We start from the raw sequence: 11195 nt of genomic DNA, 5'->3' as shown, positions 1-11195 counted from the left end.
GATAGGAAAAAAAAAGTCGCATCACTCGCCCCTAAGTGATGGAGTTGGGCGAGTTTGTAACTCATGGAAAGGGATGCGACAGGCCTCACCACCAACTATGCGCCGCTGCGCGCGTCCCCCTTTTCTCCATCCGCGCATAGCGCGCGCCCTCTCCCCCCCCTCAACCCTTTTCTCCCCCCAATTCTTCTAAAAAACTAACCTTCCTATTTTTCACTAGAAAATTTCTCCTTCCTAGGGTTCCTAAATCTCACTTTCTATTGCTACCAACTGATATACTAATCCAGAAAATATGAACTCAAACCTTTACCTCTTGTAGATCAACTCTAGGTTTTCTCCACTTTTCTCCTCTCCTTCTCTATTTCACGTGTTCTTATGTTTGCTCCCCTGCTAATCCTTATTTTCTTTCTTTCTATTTATTTCACTCTTAACCCTAAACTAGTAGTACTAGTGGGCTCCACTAAAACCAAAAAACCTTATTTAAGTTAATCACTTAATTATCTAAAAAAATCACTTAATTACCATATATCATAATTATAATTAAAATAAAATAATAAATAAACTAATACGAAAAGTGGGGTGTTACACACAATGTTCATTGACAATCGCATCTGTCGATGTATTGAGGGTCGGTAAAGGCTTTACCGATAATTATGTCGGGGCGCCGGTGAAGACGTCATGAATGGCCGGGAAAAGCAGCCATCTCTTCGCATCCATAATTTGCGGCATTTACTATTGCCACTAGAAGGCATTGTATGCACTGGCTTTGTTTGTCATTGTTGGTTGTTTTAGCGTCTTCCAATTATTGGTTTTAGACCGCCAAAATTTGGTTTTCTAACTGTCAAGAACATTGTGCAAAACATATGAACTTACCATCAGAAAACAATTATACAAAAATATGTCATCACGACTTCACACAACATAAATTTATCGAAAAAATGACCATGGGCTCCAGATTAAGAAAAACTTAAAATAAATTGCAAATAATTCTTGGCAGCTAGGAAACCAATTTCTAGCGGTCTGAAACCAATAATTGTACCGTATGTTTATTTAATTTTGTAATCTCAAAAAATTGTACAATCACACAATAGTACCTTATGCTTCTAATAATGTGCAATGAAACATGTTATAACAAGAATTATAGTAGGTTAAATTGAATGAAACATTCAATGTTATTGTTTTGACTAAATTTATGTTGCGTGTGCAGATACTTGGTTCTGGGTATAGCATGCTGCCATTTAGGCCTACTTGAAGATGCAGTGGTTCTTCTCTAAACAAGGAAACACCTTGCAAGTGTGGCGTTCCGACAAGAGAGCGTGTGTTGGTCAGATAACAACCTTTCTTTCTCCAGCACTCCCTTTGCTGGTGAGAGTGTCAACCGATTCCTCCACCGCATCAAGTCCCTCCTCCGCCACTGCGCAGTCTCTCTCGTTGCTCTTGACTCAGGCCTCTACACGGAGGCCATCCTCCAATTCTCAAGAAATCATCCACGACCGCCGCGCCACCCCACAAGGCTTCCTTGCAGAATGTTACATGCACATAGCCTCAGCACACCGTTCTGCAAGTCTAATCGCGGAGTCTATTACAAAGTTTCGACCTGCAAAACGGTGTGCTAAGGCTTTGTGCATGTAGCATTCGGCAAGGAAGCCTAGTGAGGTGGCGCAACAGTCGTTGATGATTTTTGAGAATTGGCAGATAGCCTCCGTGTAGAGGCCAGAATCAAGAGCAGCGAGACCAGCTGCGCGGTGGCCGAATGAGGGACTTGATGCGGTGGACGAGTCGGGCAATACTCTCACCGACGATGGGGGTGTCAGTGAGAGAAAGGTTGTCATCTGACCAGCACACGCTCTCTTGCCGAAACGCTGCACGGGCAAGGCGTTTCCCAATTTGGAGAAGAACTACTGCATCTTCCAGTAGGCCTAAATGGCAGCTTGTTATACCCAGAACCAAGTATTTGCACACACAACACAAATATAGTCAAATTAATAACATTGAATATGTTTCATTCAATTCAACCTACTCATATTCTTGTTATAACCTGTTCCGCTGCACATTATTATAAGCATAAGGTACTACTGTGTGATTGTACAACTTTTTGATATTACAAACTCAAATGAACATACGGAACAATCATTGATTAATCTGGAAACCAAGAACGCACGCAACAGAGGTTAAAACATACCAAGATGTAGAAATTATAAATAGTGACCTTGGTTCATATTCCAGCACCTCAGCAAGCTTGTTTGCATTCTTATCATTCCACTGCACTTTCATGCGTGTCTTGTCAGAGTTCCATGACATGCCAGTTCACCAAGGAGGTAATAAAGAATTAGAGACATTGATTCAACTTAGGCATGGAAATTTAACCAATAAACAACCATGGACCATTGCAAGTTGTTACGCAGATATTCTATGATTGTATTGCATTACATGTAACACCCTAATAAACAAATTGGAATGTAAACATTGCTTCTGTACCATGAATCCATGAGTCATGACTCATAAGAGCAAAGTATAATCAAGAAGACGTGTCGTATCACAAATGGGTGGGTACTGTTGCACAAACAACATAGGTCCGTCACATTAACAAACCTCTACCAAACATTGAAGAAAAAATGTAAAAGGAATTTGGGCATAGCCAAACTTACACTGAAACTGTAGTTTTAGTTACATAACCAAATAGAAGGCGGCACGGGAGTGGCACTTCTGTACCTTGCAGCAACATATGATGTACCAGTACACTACTAGTGTAGTTGCATTGCACACTTGCATAGTGATTGAGAGACATTGGATTCTAATTCTATTAGGGGTACAAGTTCCTACCTCAAAAAGAGAAACAAAGGAAGCAATCATCATAGCAAAAGCTTCCCCAGTATTGTAAGTAGGACTCCCACATTTGAAGGGGTAGGAAAAATACACTCTGCATAAAAGGTGATATGTTTAATCAATGGAGGAAAGGTAAATAAACTTTAGGCCTTGACGTTTAAACCCCTAAAGACCTTAACATATGTAGAAGTAGAACTAATAATAAATTCAAAAATAATGTCTTATAGCATGCCTGTTATCATCTTTTGGAGTCTCTGGGTGGTAGTGTCAACTACATATCAAGTAACATTTTGGACTTCTGAGTCGAATTTTCAAGGAGAGAAAGGACACTAAGAGAATTTTACATTTTTTTTTTTGATAAGCCAATATTAGTTGTTAATTGTTAGTAAATTAGTTCCTTCACCAGGATTCGAACCCTGGCCCTTCACCCTGCAAATCCCTTCATTCCCTTAGCATTAGCCTCCAAATATAACTACTATTTTTCCTCTAGGTAAAATAGAGGTTAACTAAATGATTTTTACTTCTAATTTTCAGATCACATTAAAATACACTTAAAAATTAAAACTAATTAAAACTAAAAGAAAACACTTTCTCGCTCATGCAACACACCCGACTCACTCTCTCGTTCTCGTGTCCCCGAGGGTTAGCTCAAGTGGTAAGAGCTAGGGGACATAAGAGTTGGGGAGGGAAAGGTCCAGGGTTCAAATCCTGGAAGGGAAATTTGAAGAGATTTTCTAACTTACTGACAACTAACTACTAACATTTGCCTATCAAAAAACAAAAAACTCTCTCGTTCTCGTCTTCTCTCTCTCTCTCTCTCACCTTCGAGATCTGCTAATGGAGGTTCTCAGTTCTCTCTCGCTTCACGATCTCGTTCACGGTTCTCAGTTCTCCCTCATTCTCATCTTTGTGCTAGGATCGTTGCCTGCCACACTGGTTCAATCCTCACTTCTCTCTTGTTCTCTTTCTCTCTCGTACTAAACCGAGTTACTTATGTCGATTTCATTTTTCTTCTTGCAGGATATCGATTCCGATTATGTAATCTCATCTGTGTAAGTTAATTTTTGTCCAATCCGTTCTCATCTATGAATCTGTAATTTGATTCCTACTTCCACTAATTTTTAGGTCTTTCTTTTGATTTATGTTCATTGGCATTAGAATTTAAAATTTTGAATCTGATTTTTCTCTGTAGGATATCGATTCTGATTTTGATTGAAGCATGTAGCGCTTCTCTTAAATTTGTTGCTTAATATCTGTAATTTAATGTTTCACATGTGTTTCTTACTTTCTGCATTGAAGCTTTGTTGATGGCATTCATGTTTAACCTGTTTGTTCTTTAACATATTGATAATTAGTTATGAAGAATAAGGTAAAACCTAGAGAATGTTAATATCTAGTTACTGTAGTTAGGTAGAGGATTTTGGAATGAACTGCATTGAAATGGTCGTTTTTGATTCAGTTTTTTAATCAAAAATTCTGGTTTATAGTTATTTTCTTGTGCTTTGATTCAGTTTTTTAATCTTTGTGATGAAATTTTGTAAGAAGTGATACTTTAATCTTGTTATATTTGGAGGCTAATATGTAAAATTCTTGTAGTGTGCAGGATCTTGTACAACTTTTTATAATTTTATGAGATAATGTAAGTCTAAGATCTTCATCTTAACTGAAATTTTTGTATATGCTATATCTAACATTGATAATTTTATGAGATAATGTAAGTCTAAGTAGGTTTCTTTCGTCTCAGTCTGCTCAGGAATCATCTATTAAACAACAAAAGGAAAGAATTGACAAAATTGAAACTAATTTAGATTGGACTTAATTGAACTAGACATAAATTAAGAACCAAACCTATTAAGCGACATAACTTAGAGCGGTACAATAAAATTAGACTTAAATTGAATCTAATCTAATTTGTGAACATCTAAGATATAACTAAAACGGGTAAATGGTCACATTAGTCCCTGGATGTTCGCACCAACTTCAGAATCGTCCCTGAATGAATTTTATTAGGCTCGCGGTCCCCAGATGTGGCAAAAAATAGTCATATTAGTCCCTGACGTTAAAATCCCCTAACGTCCGTTAACCCAATTAATAAAAGTCAACATTATATTTCTAATTTTTTTTCACTTTGGTCCCTTTCTTCTTTCTTCCACCCTCTTCACCCCCTTCTTCCATCATTTTCACCAAAACCCACCCCCATCATGCTTCAGAAACCCAGAATGTAAACCCACAATCTTCACTTCCTTCATCTTCATCTTGTTCATCTTCACTTTATTCATCTTCATCCCCTTCTTCCATCATCTTCACCAAAAACTCCTCCCCTTCTTCATCAACTCATTCCCCTTTTTTTTTCTTTTTTTTCATATCATCATCATCAACACTCTTCTTCTCCTTCTTCAACCAACCATGCCCAAACCTTCTCTCCAAGATTTAACACAAACCCAACTCAGATTTAACACCAAATTTACCCTCCTTCTCTCCCAAGTTGGGTTTGTGAGTAACATTAAAATATTAGACGATGTATGGGTTGTTTCACTGTCACAATTCACCCTAACATGTGGGGCTCAATCAATAATTAAAATCAAAAACTGCCTTGAACTTCTTCACTTCACAAAACCCAGATCTGCTTCTTCTCTTCTCCACCCACAAAACCCATTTTCTCTTCAAAACATATTCTCTGCATCAACTCTCTCCTCGACTTCCCAGGCTCAACCACAGCCACCGAGCAGGACCTCGTCCACATCTGCGTGTCTCTCGCTCTCTCTATGTCTCTCTCTCTGCTTTGTGCCCGGGTTTTGATTTTGGTTCTGGTGACGGTGTCGCCGGCGAGTTCTCCGGTTGAGAGTAGGATCTGGGTTGTAGGTTTGAAGATCAGGGAGGTGACCTCGTCCATATATATGTTTTGCAGCGTGAGAGGAATCAGTTGAGGGAGGTAGAGGTGGAGGAACTGGTTGACCATGGCGGAGGCGGAGAAGCCTGAAGTGTTGGAGGCTGTGTTGAAGGAAGCTGTGGATTTACTAGCAAACCAGATCTGAATTTGTTTTTGCTTTTCTTTAGAGTAACATTGAATTTGCTTCACGGGTAGAGAGAGAGAACAAAATCTGGATTGTGGCCGGTGGGAACAAGAGAATGCGGCGGCAATGTTGTTAGGGTCGGAAACCCAAAACGTAAACCCACAAACCCAACTTTCTGGGTTTCTGAAGCATGTTGGGGGGTGGATTTTGGTGAAAATGATGGAAGAAGGGGGTGAAGAGGGTGGAAGAAAGAAGAAAGGGACCAAAGTGAAAGAAAATTAGAAAGATAATGTTAACTTTTATTAATTGGGTTAACGGACGTTAGGGGATTTTAACGTTAGGGACTAATATGACTATTTTTTTCCACATCTGGGGACCGCAAGCCTAATAAAATTCATCCAGGGACGATTCTGAAGTCGGTGCGAACATCCAGGGACCAATGTGACCATTTACCCTAACTAAAACTTAGCCTATTAATTTGATTTATCATCTGAAACCCTCTCCTCTGCTTCTGCCACCAGTCCGCTCAACTTCACCCTCATCACCGCCCTCTGTAGCGGTACCAAGCCCCCGCTGGTCAGTTATCCACCAAGCCCTCCGCCCGGTCAAGTCTAACTACCTCCACCGCATCTCCTTCAATCTCCCTCCCCTAAACTCTTTAGAGTCATGCTTGAGCTACTTCTAATCCTACATCAGCACCTTCGACCACCTTCGACATTAGCTCCTCCTGCAGCTTCTTGGATCTCCCAGGGCTGCATCAAGGTCACCACCAGTCAACAATTCGAAGCCCTAGTCCCTCAAACATCGCTACAAAACATGGAAGAACATTGCAACCAGTCACTCGACGCACTCTGCTTCACCACCTTCTCGAGGTTGCCATCACTAGGAGAATCCATCATGAACCTCTCTGATTGCACCGATTACACTTCCATCTACGCCTACATTCATTAAATGAAAAATATTAATAAACATAGAAAAGATCATCTAAATATTTAAGAAAATAAACATAATAGTTTTAAAAGGAATAAGCAAGAACGTTATAAATTTAAATTTATAATTTTAGATTTTTAATATAGTCCTAAAATTGTAGGTTATTAACTTACTCATTTTAAAAATAAGTAGGAGTATATTAACAATGATTATTAACACCTTAATTAATCACTTATTTTTTAAAAAGAAGAGGCTAAAAAAATTATAGCTTAATTTAAATTTCTTAATATATTTGCAAATGTGTAATAATAATAATAATAATCGTCTGTCAACAATAAACAACACAAATGCAATCTGGGGGGTGTCGCCGGCGGACCGCCGGTGGCAGAGGAATGGTTTTGCGGTGTTTATTGATGGCATTGAGGATGTTGTCACCTATCACCAGATAAGGAATGTATTCAGACGTTTTGGCACAGTGGCTAGCGTCTATTTGCCAACGCGACGAAAGCCAGGCCGGCGATCACGTTTTGCTTTTGTCAGATTCGAGCAGGAACGAGATGTTGTGGCAGCGGTACGGTGTATGGATGGTGCTTTTGTCTTGCAATCTGTGTTGCAGGTCAATAAGGTGAGGTATGAATCACGAAGCACTCCCAAGAAGGTGTGGCAGGCGAAGTTTCCTACGAGGTCTCCAGAATGGGAATGGCGACCTAAGCAAGGGGGAGCACATGAAGAAGTGAAGGTGGCAGGCCACACTCATAAGTCAGTGGCGACGCAGGATATGATTCATAATACCTCTCAAGAGTTAAAAGATAGGATGGATTGTTGTGCTGAGGGTATTGTGCGAGAGGTTTATACCATTGAGCTGCTACAAGCATTTGTAAATGAATTCCAATCCTTTGCGATTCGTGTGAAGCCACTGGGTGCTAGAGAAGTTTTGTTAGAGTTCCAATCTGCAGCTGACATGAGGGTGGTATTGCAGGAAGGGAAGGAGTTCTTGAAACAGAAGTTCATGGTGATTACACCGTGCACACGACAGACGCGTTCGCGAAGTTCTTTAGTCTGGCTCAAGGTGCATCGGGTGCCAGTCTATGCGTGGTCTTATGAGTTCTTTGATGCGGTTGTGAGCACCTTTTCGAGGCTGGTGTGCCTGGATAATCCGACATCGTCTCAAGCCCGGTTTGATGGGGCACGTGTTCTCGTTGATGCCCCGGGACCTCTAGTGGCGGCGCGGGAGATTTCAATTTTGCTGGATGGTGAGATGGTTACGGTGGTAGTGGAGCCTGATCATGCTCAAGGATGTTATCTAGGTTTTCGTCAACAGCGGTTGAATCCGTGGACAAAGTCGGACGTTTCAGATTCCGATAGTGAAGAGACGACAGAACCAGAGCCTTATGAGGATGAGATGGTGGAGGTTTCCACGCCGGAGACAGTGCAGGAGGAAATCCCAGCGGAATTATTGGGAGCGGGCACCGATCAGCTTCTGATTGAGCAGTTACAGGGTAATGAATTTTTAGGGGAACCGTTTCAGCCCTTACTATCGCCGGTGGTGGTTTCTGGTAGTTAGCCGGAGTGTTTGATGGTGGAGGAGCCTTTCACGTTAACATCACCAGCAAAGTTTCAAAATTTGAATTCTAACGTGAATAACGAAACGTTAGGAGAGGAAGAAGGGAATCAGTTACAAGTTTTAATTGATTCAGGATATTGAGTGGAGGAAATTAAGGATTGGAAAAAATCTTTGAGGGCCCAGGAGAAATCAGAGGAGGAAATTCAAATATTGAGTAAACAGAAACAGAATCCTGCCACGAATTGTGCTAAAAAATAAGTTGTTACACGATATTCCTTTAATGCACAAGATTTATTTTTGAAATCAAATTATTTTGGGCAGCCTTATTATTATATATGGGACTCACGTAATTTCCATCATTAGCCAGGTGGAGGGACGTGTTTATTTTCTCCTAATCAAAACACGTTTTGCTTTAATCAGGGGGAGCCGCGTTTGGTTTTTTCTAATTTGCCATTTAACGAGCTTCACAACCATCATCAAAGTGACGATTCCCAGGTTTTTGTTCACACTTCTCCTCATCAAATTGTTAGACAAGACACATTTGCATATTTTTTCCCTTCTCTTGTGAGCAATTCACGCCTTGCAACAGTGGTACAACAACAACGTTTGTTCCCTGTTTGTGAAGAAACTCCTGCTTCTGGGTCGCCAGTTGTTGTGTCTACCCCGCTAACAAGTTCTTCACAGAAAAGCTCTCAACAGGGACGTCCAAAAGGTAGTAAGAACAAGCCAAAACCTCTGCCAGATGATTTTTTGGAACCTGTTCCGGGGGAGGACGGAGTGTCGACTCGTGCACAACGAACGTGGCTTTTGGGGAAGAAGCTAAGTTTGAAGCCAAGAGGGTCTGAAGTCTTGATGCTTAGAGGTTTAGAGGCTCAAATACGACAAAATCATCCTCATTTCAGGTGACATGCTTGGTCTTTGGCTATTTGAAATAGGAGCGGGCTTATGCATATGTCTTGATTTATTAATGTCGAGATGTTGCTCATAAGGGGAGGTGTTGGGCTACTGATGCATGAATGCTTGAGGCTTTAATTTTTTTGAGTCTGAACGTATGTTCTTAGATATAGTGCAGATGGTGCTTTGAGTCTTGCATTATGGGGATTTTTTGCAGCGGTTTTATGCAAGGACTTTAAGTGGATGGGAGGAGGATTTTTATGCAGCATTTAAGTGGTATTGTGGATAGGCGTCGAAGATGCTATTGATTTTGGACAGCAACGGGTGTTGTGTTTTATCTAATGCAACATGACCTCAAGTAGTGTGTGCTGGTTTGATATTTCATGGGTCATAGTTGAAATTGATTTTGGGTGAAAGGGAGATTTTGTTGGTACAAATATGGTATGTGAAGATAGTTATGCTTTGCTGGTGTGGTACTAATTTGTTGCTGTTGTTTGGACGTTTGGAATGTGGGTAGGAGCAGAACGGGGCAATGTATTCGGTGTTTTTGGTTCTTGTTTAATTGTGGATATCACAAATTTGGTTTCTTCGGGGTGGGGTACTCTTTTTCCTTGCTTGGTTTTTTCCCATTGGGTTTTCCTAGCAAGGTTTTTATGAGGCTCTCCCCTAAGATTTTGTTATACCATTTTGTGTGGCCTATCTCTTGGTGTCATTAGTTTCTTTTGCTTTGCTGGTTGTCTGTTGTACTTGGCCATGAGTTCTTTTTCCTCATGATTTTCATTATTAATACAATTTTCATTTTCAAAAATAAAATAAAATAAAATAAAAATAATAATAATAATATGTGTCGGTTTTGCAAATAATTATTCATTTTCATCTAATGGGTTTTTACCCTACCCATAATTTCTATTTTGTGCAGGTACTCTCTGGATCTGAGACTCATTGTCATCCAAACGACAATATTATGTTGGAAAAATAGAATGAAGGTTGCGTCGTGGAAGAACCACTGCCTTGAAAGCAAAAATTTCGGCTGACCTCGATGCAATCCAGTGCAGGGTTTGCTCCCCAAGGTTAACACAACCACATTTAAGGTACTGTGCACTCATAACCTAAAAGTGTTGGAGTCTCTACAACAATGCTCAGAACCACTAAAGGAGAGGAAGAAATATTTTATTTTTCCTTTTGTTGTCTTTTATCATTGTTCACGGCCTCTTCTTCTTATATAGAAAGCAAGAATTCTCATTTTCCTTCCCTCTGTTGCTTTTCCATTGAATACTCATAAGTGTGTGGTCAAAGAGGCCATAAACAATTGAACACTAGAAATCAAACTGATGTGAATTGTATATTTCAGCTTAAAAGTCCTTTGAATATCCAACGGTGTAATAATCCAATAATTAAGGAAGGAAGAAAACGGTTATATAATTAAAGCTGTAAAGATTTTGATAGGATAACTGAAAATATAATTGAGTGCCATTAATCCTAACAATCCCCCAATGGCAATCAAATTATTGGAATTTTTTTTATCAAAGAAAGTTAATTTTTGTGCTTAAGGGTTAATGTCCAAATGATTGAATTAACACGTAGTGAAGTGAGGCAACAACGTTTGTCAAAAAAGTGAACGAATCTTGAACTAGTTTCACTTTGTTGGAACCTCCACTACACACACCATAACTTTAAGATGTAGAGACTCCGCGATAGAATATTAAAGTCATCTTCCGAACCTTGGAATACATGTGAGCGTTTTAGAAAGATCGCCCAAGTCTTTCATAGATAGCAGCTTTTACCATCTCACTCACATATTTATTCACGTAAATTTTAAATGCGTCACACTAGCATATAAGTGCGTCTCACAAAGCACTTTCATAACTGTGAATAAAATTTATTTATAATAATATATCAAGTGCGTCTCAAAAGCACTTTCTCATCGATACATCAAGTGCTTCTCAATATATAGCACCACCAAAATGGCT

The 11195-nt window shown here is 39.8% G+C and overlaps 1 long non-coding RNA gene across 1 annotated transcript; it reads left to right on the top strand.

The window, feature by feature from the left end:
- Nucleotides 1–3579: 3579 nt before the first annotated feature.
- On the top strand, nt 3580–10600 carry LOC130738128 (uncharacterized). Its single transcript, XR_009019214.1, has 3 exons — nt 3580–3759; nt 3844–3875; nt 10145–10600. It is a non-coding gene; the product is annotated as an uncharacterized LOC130738128 (long non-coding RNA).
- The last annotated feature ends 595 nt before the right edge of the window (nt 10601–11195 follow it).

The sequence above is a fragment of the Lotus japonicus genome, chromosome 2 (assembly GCF_012489685.1).
Source record: "Lotus japonicus ecotype B-129 chromosome 2, LjGifu_v1.2".
Classification (NCBI taxonomy): Eukaryota; Viridiplantae; Streptophyta; class Magnoliopsida; order Fabales; family Fabaceae; genus Lotus; species Lotus japonicus.
This window is presented reverse-complemented; position numbering and strand designations above follow the sequence as displayed.